At 49.7% G+C, this 13,417-nt stretch overlaps 1 long non-coding RNA gene across 5 annotated transcripts in view; it reads left to right on the top strand.

The window, feature by feature from the left end:
* Positions 1 to 4,824: 4,824 nt before the first annotated feature.
* Positions 4,825 to 13,417, top strand: part of LOC112130229 (uncharacterized) — a 103,807-nt gene continuing 95,214 nt past the window's right edge. For 4 of the 5 annotated variants that reach the window (XR_010138422.1, XR_008516177.2, XR_010138421.1 and 1 more), the window contains exon 1: positions 4,917 to 5,006. This is a non-coding gene — a long non-coding RNA (uncharacterized LOC112130229). The other variant, XR_010138423.1, reaches the window with a different exon arrangement.

Genomic DNA, 13,417 nt, shown 5'->3' with positions numbered 1-13,417 from the left:
CTGGGCAACAAAGGAAGACTTCATTTCTAAAAATATTTAAAAATTAGCTGAGCATGGTGGCATGCACCTGTAGTCCCAACTACTTGGGAGGCCGAGGCAAGAGGTTTGCTTGATCCCAGGAGGTCAAGGCTGCAGTGAGCTATGATCGCACCATTGCACTCCAGCCTGGGCAACAGAGAGAGACCCTGTCCCTAAAAGCAAAGCAATCCGGGCATGATGGCTCATGCCTGTAATCCCAGCATTTTGAGAGGCCGAGGCAGGAGGATCGCTTGAGCTCAGGAGTTCGAGACCTGCCTGGGCAACGTGACAAAACCCAGTCTCTATAAAAAAGACAAAAAAAATTAGCCAGGCATGGCAGTAAGTGCCTGCAGTTCCAGCTACTTGGGAGGCTGAGGCAGGAGAATTGCTTGAGCCCAGGAGGTCGAAGCTGCACTAAGCTGTGATCTGTGATTGCACCACTGCACTCCAGCCTGGGCAACAGAGTGAGACTCTGTCCAAAAAAAAAAAAAGCAAAACAAAACAAAACCCCATAAATTGAAACCGTTGTGGGCTGCTGGTGACAATGTAAAATGGTGCAGCCACTGTGGAAAACAGTTTGGAGAGTCCTAAAAAAATTAAACATAGAGGCCAGGCGTGGTGGCTCATGCCTGTAATCCCAGCACTTTAAGAGGCCAAGGTGGGTGGATCATTTGAGGTCAGGAGTTTGAGACCACCCTGGCCAACATGGTGAAACCCCATCTCTACTAATAATACAAAGATTAGCCAGGTGTGGCGGCAGGTGTCTCTAATCCCAGCTACTTGAGAGGCTGAGGCAGGAGAATCGCTTGAACCCAGGAGGTGGAGGTTGCAGTGAGCGGAGATCGCACCACTGCACTCCAGCCTGGGTGACAGAGCAAGACTCCATCTCAAAAAATAAATAAATAAATAAATAAACATAGAATTGTCATATGATCCATCAATTCTACTTCTGCGTATACACCCAAATTGAAAGCAAAGTTCAAAGAGACATCTGTGCACCTATGTTCACAGAAGCATTAGTTAAAATAGCCAAAAGTTGAAAGCAACCAGTTTCCATGGATAGATGAATGGGTAAACAAAATGTGGTCTATCTATACAGTGGAATATTATTCAGCCTTAAAGAGGAAGGAAATTCTCGTACATATAACATGAATGCACCTTGAGGGCATTATGCTAAGTGAAATAAACCTGCCCCAAAAGAACAAATACTGTATGATCACATTTACAGGAAGTAACTAAACTCATCAAATTCATAGAAACAGAAAGTAGAATTGTGGTTTCCAGGAACTGGAGGGAGGAGGAACGGGGAGTTGTTTTGTGGATACAGTTTTAGTTTTGCAAGATGAAAAAGTTCTGGAGATGCATGATGGTGTTGGTAACAACTATGAGAATTTTTTTTTTCTGGTTTTTGTTTTGTTTTGAGACAGGGTCTCACTCTGTTGCCCAGGCCGCAGTGCAGCGGCACAATCTCTGCTCACTGCAACCTCCGCCTCCTGGGTTCAAGTGATTCTCGTGCCTCAGCCTCCCAAGTAGCTGGGATTACAGGTGTGCACAACCACTCCTGGCTAATTTTTGTATTTTTAGTACAGCCAGGGTGTCACCATGACGGCCAGGCTGGTCTCAAACTCCTGATCTCAGATGATCTGCCCACCTCAACCTCCCAAAGTGCTGGGATTACAGGTGTGAGCCACTGTGCCCGGCTGAGAATTTTCTTTTCTTTTTGAGACTGAGTCTTACTCTGTTGCCCAGGCCGGAGTGCAGTGGCTCAATCTTGGCTCTCTGCAACCTCTGTCTCCCGGGTTCAAGTGATTCTCCTGTCTCAGCCTTCCAGTAGCTGGGACTACAGGTGCACACCACCATGCCTGGCCAATTTTTGTATTTTTAGGAGAAACGGGGTTTCACCATATTGGTCAGGCTGGTCTTGAACTTCTGACTTCAAGTGATCTGCCCGTCTCCGCCTCCCAAAGTGCTGGGATTACAGGCATGAGCCACCACGCCCGGCCTGAGAATTTTCTTAATGTAACTGAACGTACACTTAAAATGGTTAAGATAGAACATTTCATGTCATGTGTATTTCACCACAAATTTTATCCAGGCTGAAGGACAGGTGCAGTGGCTCGCTTTGGCAGGCCGAGGCAGGAGGATCGCTTAAGGCCAGGAGTTCGAGACCAGCTAGGGCAACATGGCGAGACCCACACCCCCATCTCTACAAAAAAAGTTTAAAAATTACCCAGGCCTGATGGCACATGCCTCTGGTCCCAGCTACTCGGGAGGCTGAGGCAGGAGGATTGCTTGAGCCCAGGAGGTTGAGGCTGCAGTGAACTATATGGTTGCACCACTGTACTTCGACGAGATCCTGTCTCAAAAAAAAAAAAAAAAAAAAAAATCCAGGGCCGGAGGGTTCAGAGGAGACTGGGGCAGGAATCCCATCCTGTGGGTCCTGGCAGGTGACCCCCATGTGTCCTCCATAGTAGGGGGTGATCAGGCCCTCCAAGAAGTCAATATAATTATATCCCAAAGCCTCTTACATGTCTCCACCTGGACCTCCCTGTCTACCTCCAGACATCCAGCTGCCCTCTGGACCTCACCCAGGGACGCTGCTATGATCACTGAGCCATTCACCAATATTCCAGCTCTTTCTCCCTCCAGGTACAAGGTAGGAAGGCATTGCTCCACCCACTTGTGTGGCCACGTGACTTGCTCTGACCAATGGCATGTGAGCAGGTTTGACTTGTGTCACTTCTGGGCAGAGGCTTTAAGAGCTGCTGCAGAGCATGCTATATGTTCTTTTCCTTCTGCCTTGGCAACGGGCAACATGCCAGATGCTGGCTGAGTGAAAAGTAAAACCTCTGATGTTTTAAGCTCCTGAGATCTGGGGCTTAAAGTAGCTGGGACTACAGGTGTGTGCCACCACGCCTGGCTCATTTTTTTATCCTGGCTTATTACTGCAGCAGAACTGAACCTGCCTTGCGTCCAATGTGGCAGCAGAATCTGTAGATGTCACTCATCCAGTCCTCTCTTGTGCATGACGATGGTCTCATATCATTAAGCTCTAGGGCTGGAATGAGAGGCAGGGTGGATGCTTGACTTGGGAACAAAATTTCAGGGGGTGTCAAAGAACTCAAGAACTCAAGAACTTTGTCCTGAACTCATAAATATTATTTTATTGTGATATTTTGTAAAAGTCAAGATTAATGCAAAACCATGATGAATAAAATAGTAAATTAAATCTATCTATCTATCTATCTATCTATCTATGTATACATATACACATAGGTCAGGCACGGTGGCTCACGCCTGTAATCCCAACACTTTGGGAAGCCGATGCAGGTGGATTGCTTGAGGCCAGGAGTTCGAGACCAGCCTGGCCAACATGGTGAAACCCCGTCTCTATTAAAAGTACAAAAAATTAGCAGGTCGTGATACTGTATGCCTGTAATTCCAGCTACTTGAGAGGCTGAGGCACGAGAATCACTTGAACCCAGGAGGCAGAGGTTGGAGTGAGCAGAGATCACACCACTGCACTGCACTCCAGCCTGGGCAACAGAATGAAGACTCCATCTCAAAAAAAAAAAAAAAAAAAAAAAAAAAAATATATATATATATATATATATATATATATATATGAGAGAGACATAGTCTCGCTCTGTCACCCAGGCTGCAGTGCAGTGGCACAGTCATAGCTCACTGCAGCCTTGACTTCCTGAGCACAAGCAATCCTCCCACCTCAGCCTCCTGAGTAGCTGGGACTACAGGTGTGCACCACCACACCTGGCTAATGCTTTAATTTTTATAGAGATGGGGTCTTGCTATGTTGCCCAGACTGGTCTTGAACTCCTGGGCTCAGGTGATCCCTCTGTCTCAGCCTCCCAAAGTGCTGAGATTATGGGCGTGAGCCACTGCTCCTGGCATACATTGTCCTAGTCTATTGTTAGAAGCAAGTTATTGGGTCCAGCTCACACTCAAGGGATCACACAGAGTGCAGACATCAGGAGGTGGGAATCATGGAGGAGTCTTGGAGCCTGTCTGCCTCACCTCCTCTCTTCTAATATTCCTAATTTTTTTTCTTTTTGAGATGGAGTTTTGCTCTTGTTGCTTAGACTGGAGTGCAATGGCAGGACCTCGGCTCGCTACAATCTCTGCCTCCCGGGTCCAGGTGATTCTCCTGTCTCAGCCTCCCGAGTAGCTGGAATTACAGGCATGCGCCACCACGCCCGGCTAATTTTTTTTGTATTGTTAGTAGAGAAGGGGTTTCACCATGTTGGCCAGGCTGGTCTTGAACTTCTGACCTCAGGTGATCCGCCTGCCTTAGCCTCCCAAAGTGCTGGGATTACAGGCTTGAGCCACTGCGCCCGGCCCTACACCCAGCTAATTTTTATTTTTTGAGACGGAGTCTTGCTTTGTTGCCCAGGCTGGAGTGCAGTGGCACGATCTCAGCTCACTGCAATCTCCACTTCCCAAGTTCAAGTGATTCTCCTGCCTCAGCCTCCCCAGTAGCTGGGATTACAGGCATCCGCCACTGCGCCCAGCTAATTTTTTTGTCTTTTTAGTAGAGACGAGGTTTCACCTTGTTGGCCAGGCTGATCTTGAACTCCTGACCTCAAGTGATCTGTCCGTCTCAGCCTCCCAGAATGCCTGAAGGTTAGCTTTTAAGTGTTGGTTACCTTATCTCCTCAGTAGCTAGATCAGGGTCCAGGTGGTCAGGATTCAGTCAAAAGCAGGTGATTAAGGAGACTCCTCTGGGGACTTTGAGATGGAGAGGCAGGAGGGGCCACGAGCAGGGGTGGGGAGGAGGAGAGGGTACAGAGGCCAGCGGATGAGACAGACACGAGGGAGGGTGGGATGCCTGCCCGAGGCTCTGGCCACGCCCATGCCCTGCCTGTCCCGCTAAGGTGAGCTCGTCCCTCTGTGATCACCCGGGGAGGAGGCCTACAGGAGCTGCAGAGCTGAGTAGAGACGGAAGGCGCGGGGGAGGCCAAGTCCCACGGGTCTGGGCTTCTAGGAGGAAACGTGTGGGAGGTTGGGACGGGAGGCGTGGGGGCGGGGGACGGGCAGGGCAGCTGGAGCCGGGGCTGTAGTCGGGCGCCGGCCAAGCCCCAAAGAAAGCCTGTGTTGGGCAGCGTCCGGTCTGGCCTGGCCTGGGAGGATGCTTCCCTGCTGCTGGGGGGCCCTGGAGATGCCGACATAGCTCTGCACCCCCGGGAGGAATGTGACCCCCTCCCCACCCCCAGCCTCCAGATTTTCCCACATAAGGCTTCAGGGGTGCTCATGCCGCATGAGTTCAGGACAAAGGAATCAAAAGCACATGGACTGGATTCCCTAGGGAGGAGAAATTCTGGAAATAAGACCAAGAGGAGGACAAAGGGGCCCGGGGGCGGGGTGAGGGTGCTGGGACGCAAGCGGGGGGCGGGGATTGGGAGGCAGCGGGAGAAGGTGCCTGGCTCTGAGTGGCCTTAGACTGGGGACACATCTCAGCTGCAGATGAGGGCCACTGTGGCCCCGGACCGCCAGGGCAACTCCTTGGACCTCTCTGAGCCTTGTTTCCTTTCTTTGTTTTTTTTTTGTTTGTTTGTTTTTTGTTTTTTTTTTTTTGAGACGGAGTCTTGCTCTGTCGCCCAGGCTGGAGTGCAGTGGTGTGATCTCCGCTCACTGCAAGCTCCGCCTCCCGGGTTCACGCCATTCTCCTGCCTCAGCCTCCCGAGTAGCTGGGACTACAGGCGCGTGCCACCACGCCCGGCTAATTTTTTGTATTTTTAGTAGAGATGGGGTTTCACCGTGTTAGCCAGGATGGTCTCAATCTCCTGACCTGGTGATCCGCCCACCTTGGCCTCCCAAAGGGCTGGGATTACAGGCGTGAGCCACCGCGCCCGACCACCTTGTTTCCTTTCTTTTGGCCCAGATGCTCGGGGCAAAATACTTGGAGTCCTCCATGTCTCTATCTCTGTTTTATTTTCTTCTATCTCTCTTTCTGTTTCCTTCCTTCTTTCTTCTCTTTCTTCGTTCTCTATCTCTCCTTCCTTCCTTCCCTCTCTCTCTCTTTCTTCTCCTTCCTTCTTTCTTTCCTCTATCTCTCTCTCTCCTCCCTTTCTTTCTCCTTCCTCCCCTCCCTCCCTCCTTTTCTTCCTTCCTTCCTTCCTTCCTTCCTTCTTCTCCTTCTCAGGTCTCACTTTGTTGCCCAGGCTGGTCTTGAACTCCTAGGCTTCAGTGACCCTCCTGCCTCTGCCCCAGAAAGTACTGGGATTACAGGCGTGAGACACCATGCCTGGCCTCCATCTCTGCCCCTGTCCCTTTCTGTCTCTCTCTATTGTATCAGCAAATCCCGAGGGCTCTATTTTCAAAATCTATCCAGCGTCTACCCACTTTTCACCTCCTCCATGGCCCCTACCTGGTCCGGCCCCATCAACTTCCCCTTAGCCCAGTGCAGGCTCCTCTGCCCTGGTCTCCTGGCTCCTGCCCTTGCTTGCCCGCTCCATGCTTTTCTGTCAGGGCACGTCCCTCCTCTACTCAAGGACCCTCCAGGGCTCCCACCTCACTCAGTGCAAAAGCCAGATTCCCTCTTGTGTCCCACAGGGCCCTGCAGGATCTGCTCAGCACTTACCTGCCCTCAACTCCTCCTTCTCTCCCCTTTGCTCATTCCCTTCAGCCAGGCCAGCTTCCTTGCCATTTGGGGCATGCTCCTACCTTAGGGGCTTTGCACAGCAGTTCCCTCTCCACTTGTGGCACCACCTTCTCCTCCAGATCCCCACATGGCTTTCTCTCGCCCCCTTCGGTATTTTTTTTTTTTTTTTTGAGACAGAGTCTCATTCTGTCACCCAGGCTGGAGTGCAGTGGCACAATCTCAGCTGGCTGCAGCCTCTGCCTCTCAGGTTCAAGTGATTCTCCTGCCTCAGCCTCCTGAGTAGCTGGGATTACAGGCACACACCGCCACACCCAGGTAATTTTTGTATTTTTTTTTTTTTTTTTGAGACAGAGTCTTGCTCTGTTGCCCAGGCCAGAGTGCAGTGGTGTGACCTCGACTCACTGCAAGCTTCGCCTCCCCGGTTCTCGCCATTCTCCTGCCTCAGCCTCCCGAGTAGCTGGGACTACAGGCGCCCACCACCATGCCCAGCTAATTTTTTTTATTTTTAGTAGAGACAGGGTTTCATCGTGTTAGCCAGGATGGTCTCGATCTCCTGACCTCGTGATCCACCTGCCTCGGCCTCCCAAAGTGCTGGGATTACAGGCGTGAGCCACCGCGCCCGGCTGTAATTTTTGTATTTTTAGTGGAGACAAGGTTTCACCATGTTGGCCAGGCTGGTCTCAAACTCCTGACCTCAGATGATCTGCACGCCTTGGCCTCCCAAAGTCCTGGGATTACAGGTGTGAGCCACCGTGCTTGGCCCAAGTCTTTTGTTCGTTTGCTTTTAAAGAGATGTATATATTAGTTCTTTATTTCTCTTTTCTCTTTTTATTTTGAAACAGGGTCTTGCTCTGTCAGGCTGGGGTTCAGTGGTGCGATCATAGCTCACTGTAGCCTCCAGCTCCTGGGCTCAAGCAATCCTCCTGCCTCACCCTCCTGAGCAGCTGGGACTACAGGTCTGCACTACCATGCCAGGCTAATTTGGTTTATTTAATTAAATGAATACATAAATTTATTTGTTTGTTTTGGTTTCTATCTACAGACCAGGACAGTGCTGAACATTTTGAGACAGGGTTTCACTCTGTTACCCAGGCTGGAGTGCAGTGGTGCAATCTCGGCTCACTGCAGCCTCAACCTCCTGGGTTCAAGTGATCCTCCTGCCTCAGCCTCCTGAGTAGCTGGGACTACAAATGCGCACCACCACACTTGGCTAATTTTGTTTATTTTATTTTTTGTAGAGATAAGGGTCTTGCTATGTTGCCCAGACTGGTCACAAACTCCTGGTCTCAAGTGATCTTCCTGCCTCAGCTTCCCAAAGTGCTGAGATTATAGGCCTGAGTCACCGCGCCTGACCACCCTGCTAGATTTCTTTTCTTTTCTTTTTTTATTTTGAGATGGAGTCTCACTCTGTCACCCAGACGAGTGCAGTGGCGCAATCTTGGCTCACTGCAACCTCTGCCTCCCGGGTTCAAGCAATTCTCCTGCCTCATCCTCCCGAGTAGCTGGGATTACAGGCATGCGCCACCACACTCAGCTAATTTTTGTTTTTTTAGTAGAGATGGGGTTTCACCATGTTGGCCAGGCTGGTTATGAACTGAGCTCAAGTGATCTGTCTGCCTCAGCCTCCCAAAGTGCTGGGATTACAGGTGTGAGCACTGCACCCAGCCCACCCTGCTAGATTTTAGTTCTTGATCTTGCTCCCTGTCTGTCTCCCCGTGAGAATGTCAGCCCCAGGATTTTTGTCTGTTTTATTTCCTGCTATGCCTCCAGAGCTCAGAAAAGGGTTGGGGACTGTAGGGACTTGTTGAATCAATAGATCGGATGGTGACAAGCCCATAGCCGAATTTTTAGGGCAACATTTTTTTTTTTTTGAGACGGAGTCTCGCTCTGTCACCCAGGCTGGAGTGCAGTGGCGTGATCTTGGCTCACTGCAAGCTCTGCCTCCAGGGTTCACGTCATTCTCCTGCCTCAGCCTCCCAGGTACCTGGGACTACAGGTGCCCTCCACCACGCCCGGCTAATTTTTTTGTATTTTTAGTAGAGACGGGGTTTCACCATGTTAGCCAGGATGGTCTCGATCGCCTGACCTTGTGATCCGCCCACCTCGGCCTCCCAAAGTGCTGGGATTACAGGCGTGAGCCACCACGCCTGGCCTAGGGCAACATTTTTATAGCCTTATTGAAGAATAACTTATATAGCCTATAATTCGCCCATTACAAACCTGCAGTTGGATGACTTTAGTAAACTCACCTAGTTGTGCAAGTATTACTACAATACAGTGTTTGAGAACACTTTGATTTCCCCCCAAATCCCCACATTTGCAATCCATCCTCACTCCCAGCCTCAGCTCCAGGTAATCACTAATCTGCTTTCTGTCTCTAGAGCTCTGCCTTTTCTAGAAATTTCATATAAATGGAATTGTACAATATGTAATATTTTGGGTCTGGCTTCTTTCACTCGGCATGATTTTTTTAGGTTTATCCATGTTGCTGTGTTTATCAAGTTTGTTGCTTTCTATTGCTAACCAGTGTTTCCTTGCATGGGAAGACCACAGTTGTTTGTCCATTCATCTGTTGATGGACACTTGAATTTGTCAACGTAAAAGGAAGAGGCTGGGCTGGGTGCAGTGGCTCAAGCCTGTAATCCCAGCACTTTGGGAGGCTGACGTGGGCGGATCACCAGGTCAGGAGATCGAGACCATCCTGGCTAAATGTGAAACCCCGTCTCTACTAAAAATACAAAAAATTAGCTGGGCGTGGTGGCGGGTGCCTGTAGTCCCAGCTACTCAGGAGGCTGAGGCAGGAGAATGACGTGAACCCGGGAGGCGGAGGTTGCAGTGAGCCGAGATAGCACCACTGCACTCCACACTCCAGCCTGGGCGACAGAGCGAGACTTCGTCTCAAAAAAAAAAAAAAAAAGGAAGAAGCTGAAGCATAAAAGATGATTTAAAGAGTTTACTTGGGGCCAGGTGCGGTGGCTCATGCCTGTAATCCCAGTGCTCTTGGGAGGCCAAGGCGGGCAGATAACCTGAGGTCGGGAGTTCAAGACCAGCCTGACCAACATGGAGAAACCCTGTCTCTACTAAAAATACAAAATTGGCCAGGCACAGTGGCTCACGCCTGTAATCCCAGCACTTTGGGAGGCCAAGGCGGGTGGATCACGAGGTCAGGAGATCGAGACCATCCTGGCCAACATAGTGAAACCCCATCTGTACTAAAAATACAAAAATTAGCCAGGCATGGTGGCGCATGCCTGTAATCCCAGCTACTTGGGAGGCAGAGGCAGGAGAATCCCTTGAACCAGGGAGTTGGAGGTTGCAGTGAGCCGAGATCACGCCACAGCACTCTAGCCTGGCAACAGAGCGAGACTCCATCTCAAAAAAATAAATAAATAAAATAAAATAAATAAAAATACAAAGTTAGCCGGGCGTGGTGGTGCATGCCTGTAATCCCAGCTACTCGGGAGGCTGAGGCAGGAGAATCGCTTGAACCCGGGAGGCGGAGGTTGCAGTGAGCGGAGATCATGCCACTGCACTCCACTCCAGCCTGGGCAACAAAAGCAAAACTCTGTCTCAAAAAAAAAAAAAAGAAAGAAAAGAGTTCACTTGAGGCCAGGCACAGTGGCTTGTGCCTGTAATCCCAACACTTTGGAAGCCTGAGGGAGGAGGATCACTTGAGCTCAGGAGTTTGAGACCAGCTTAGGCAACATGGCCAAACTCTGTCTCTATAAAAAATACAAAAAAATTCTCAGCACCTTGGGAGGCTGAGATGGGCGCATCACTTAAGGCCAGGAGTTCAAGACCAGCCTGGCCAACATGGCAAAACCTAGTCTCTACTAAAAATACAAAAAAAAAAAAAAAAAAAAAAAGCTGGGTGTGGTGGTACATGCCTGTAATCCCAGCTACTCTGTAGGCTGAGGCAGGAGGATCACTTGAACCCAGGAGGCGGAGGTTACAGTGAGCTGACATTGTGCCACTGAATTCCAGCTGGGCAACAGAACGAGACTGTCTCAAACAAACAAAAAATTAATCAGGCAGAGTGGCGCATGCCTGTGGTTCCCAGCTACTTGGGAGGCTGAGGTGGAAGGATCACTTGAGCCCAGGAGTTCAAGGCTGCAGTGAGCTGTGATCGCACCATTGCACTCCAGCCTGTGTGACAGAAATAGACCCTGTCTCAAAAAAAAGAAACCCCAAAACACAACTTAGCCAGGTGTGGTGGTGTCCACTTGTAGTCCTAGTGACTTGGGAGGCTAAGGTGGGAGGATCGCTTGACCCAGGAGGTCGAGGCTGCAGTGAGCTATGATTGCACCACTGCACTCCAGCCTGGGTGACAGAGTGAGACTCCGTCTCAAAAATAAAAAATAAATCTTAGCTCTTCTAATAGATGTATGAAATGGTATCTCCTTGTGGTTTTAATTTGCATTTCTGTAACAACTAATGCTGTTGAGCATCTTTTCATATGCATATTTACCATCTAAATGTCCTCTTTGGTGAAGCATCTGTTCAAATCTTTTGCCCATTTTTAAACTGGGATTTTTTTTCCTTCTTATTGTTGAGTTCCGTATATATTCTTATATAAAGAGTTTTTATTTTAAGAGTTCTTTATATATTCTGGATACACATTCTTTCAGAAAAATGATTTGAAAATATTTCCTCCTAGTTGGCGGCTTGTCTTTTTATTTTCTTTATGTCTTTTGAAGAGCAAAAGTTTTCATTGTGATGAAGTTCAATTCGCTCATTATTTTTTTCTTTTATGGATTGTGGTTTTGGTGACATAGGTAAGAAACCTTTGCCTAACCCATGGTCTCAAAGATTTCTTTTTCTTTTTTTTCTCCTGAGACAGAGTCTTGCTCTGTCGCCCAGACTGGAGTGCAGTGGTGCAATCTCAGCTCATTGCAACCTCCGCCTCCCTGGTTCAAGTGATTCTCAGGCCTCAGCCTCCCGAGTAGCTGGGATCACAGGCATGAGCCACCACGCCTGGCTACTTTTTAAATATTTTTAGTACAGACAGGGTTTTGCCATGTTGGCCAGGCTGGTCTCAAACTCCTGACCTCTGATGATCCCCCCACCTGAGTCTCCCAAAGTGCTGGGATTACAGGCATGAGCTACCGCACCTGGCCTCATTTAGTTACTTTTTGTGTATGGTTATGAGGTAGGGTATAAATTCTTTTTTTTTTGAGACGGAGTCTCGCTCTTGTTGCCCAGGGTGGAGTGCAATGGTGTGCGACCTCGGCTCACTGCAACCTCTGCCTCCCGGGTTCAAGTGATTCTCATCCTCCCGAGTAGCTGGGATTACAGGCACCTGCCACCACGCCCGGCTAATTTTTTTTTTTTTGAAATGGAGTCTCTGGTCCCATCACACACGGTGGAGTGCAGTGGCTCAATCTTGGCTCACTGCAACCTCCGCCTCCCAGGTTCAAGTGGTTCTCCTTCCTCAGCCTCCCAAGTAGCTGGGATTACAGGCATATGCCACCAAGCCTGGCTAATTTTTGTATTTTTAGTAGAGATGTCGTTTCATCATGTTGGCCAGGCTGGTCTCGAACTTCTGACCTCAGGTGATCCACCCACCTCAGCCTCCCAAAGTGCTGGGTTTACAGGCATGAGCCATCGTGCCCAGCTGGGTCTAAGTTCTTTAATTATTATGTTTTTACATGTGTATATCCTATTCTTGGGAAAATTTAAAGGGGATTATTTCTGTTTCTGGTAATGCGAGCATTCAGCATGTGCTCCCCTGCCTATAACTCTCCCACTAGGGTCAGGGCAGGGCTGGAAAAGCGAAAACCATAACTAGAAGAGACTTCCCCAACAGGATGTTGCCCAACCCTGGCCAGCCTGACATTCAGCCTTGAGGGTCCTTATCGGGAGTGCAATCGCAGCTGTGACCAAACCCAGCCACCCACAGCCTGACGCCCCCACACCCTTGACCTTCCCTTTAGCTTCGGGCTTGAGCAGGGCTTTGATACTCAAATAGAGAAAGGAGACAGCAAGACCCCTGTGCCTTCTCAGAGGGGGCACCCCCTTCTCTGATGCCTTCACAGGTCCTGCCTCTCCGGGACCCAGCTTCCCTCCTGGCCACCCCACCACCTCCCCAGCCACACCCCATTTCCACCCATCTAGAGAGGGCAAAACACAAATACTCCTGGCAGCCCTGCCCGAGTGTGTCCTGGGACATGGTGGGGTGGGGGCTCCCTGATTCCTGGGAAGGGGAACTCTGGGGTGGCCTGTCCTCCCAGCTCCTCACCCCACTGCTGCCTCTCCCCATGAGTTGTGTGAAAAGGCAACAAAACCAACTGCAGGGAGATATAAAATCTCTTCCTGTATCTGTGACAGCTGTTATGTTGGTCTGGCCGTCTATTCTTCCTGTGAGCACCTGAATCCGTTCAGACCAAGCTCTTCCTCTCTCCAAGAACCCTCCATGGCCCAGCTAATTTCTTTTTTTCTCTTTTTTTTTTTTTTGAGATAGAGTCTCCCTCTGTGAGGCTGCCAGTGGAGTCCAGGCTGGAGTCCAGTGGCATAATCTAGGCTCACTGCAACCTCTGCCTCCCGGGTTCAAGCGATTCTCCTGCCTCAGCCTCCTGAGTAGCTGGGATTACAGGTGCATGCCACCATGCCCAGCTAATTTTTGTATTTTTAGTAGAGACGGGGTTTCACCACATTGGCTGGGATGGTCTCAAACTCCTGACCTCCTGATCCACCCACCTCGGCCTCCCACAGTGTTAGGATTACAGGCGTAAGCCACCACGCCCGGCCTCTAATTTTCATATTTTTAATAGATAGGGGGTT

The sequence above is a fragment of the Pongo abelii genome, chromosome 20, assembly GCF_028885655.2.
Source record: "Pongo abelii isolate AG06213 chromosome 20, NHGRI_mPonAbe1-v2.0_pri, whole genome shotgun sequence".
NCBI classification, from domain to species: Eukaryota; Metazoa; Chordata; class Mammalia; order Primates; family Hominidae; genus Pongo; species Pongo abelii.
This window is presented reverse-complemented; position numbering and strand designations above follow the sequence as displayed.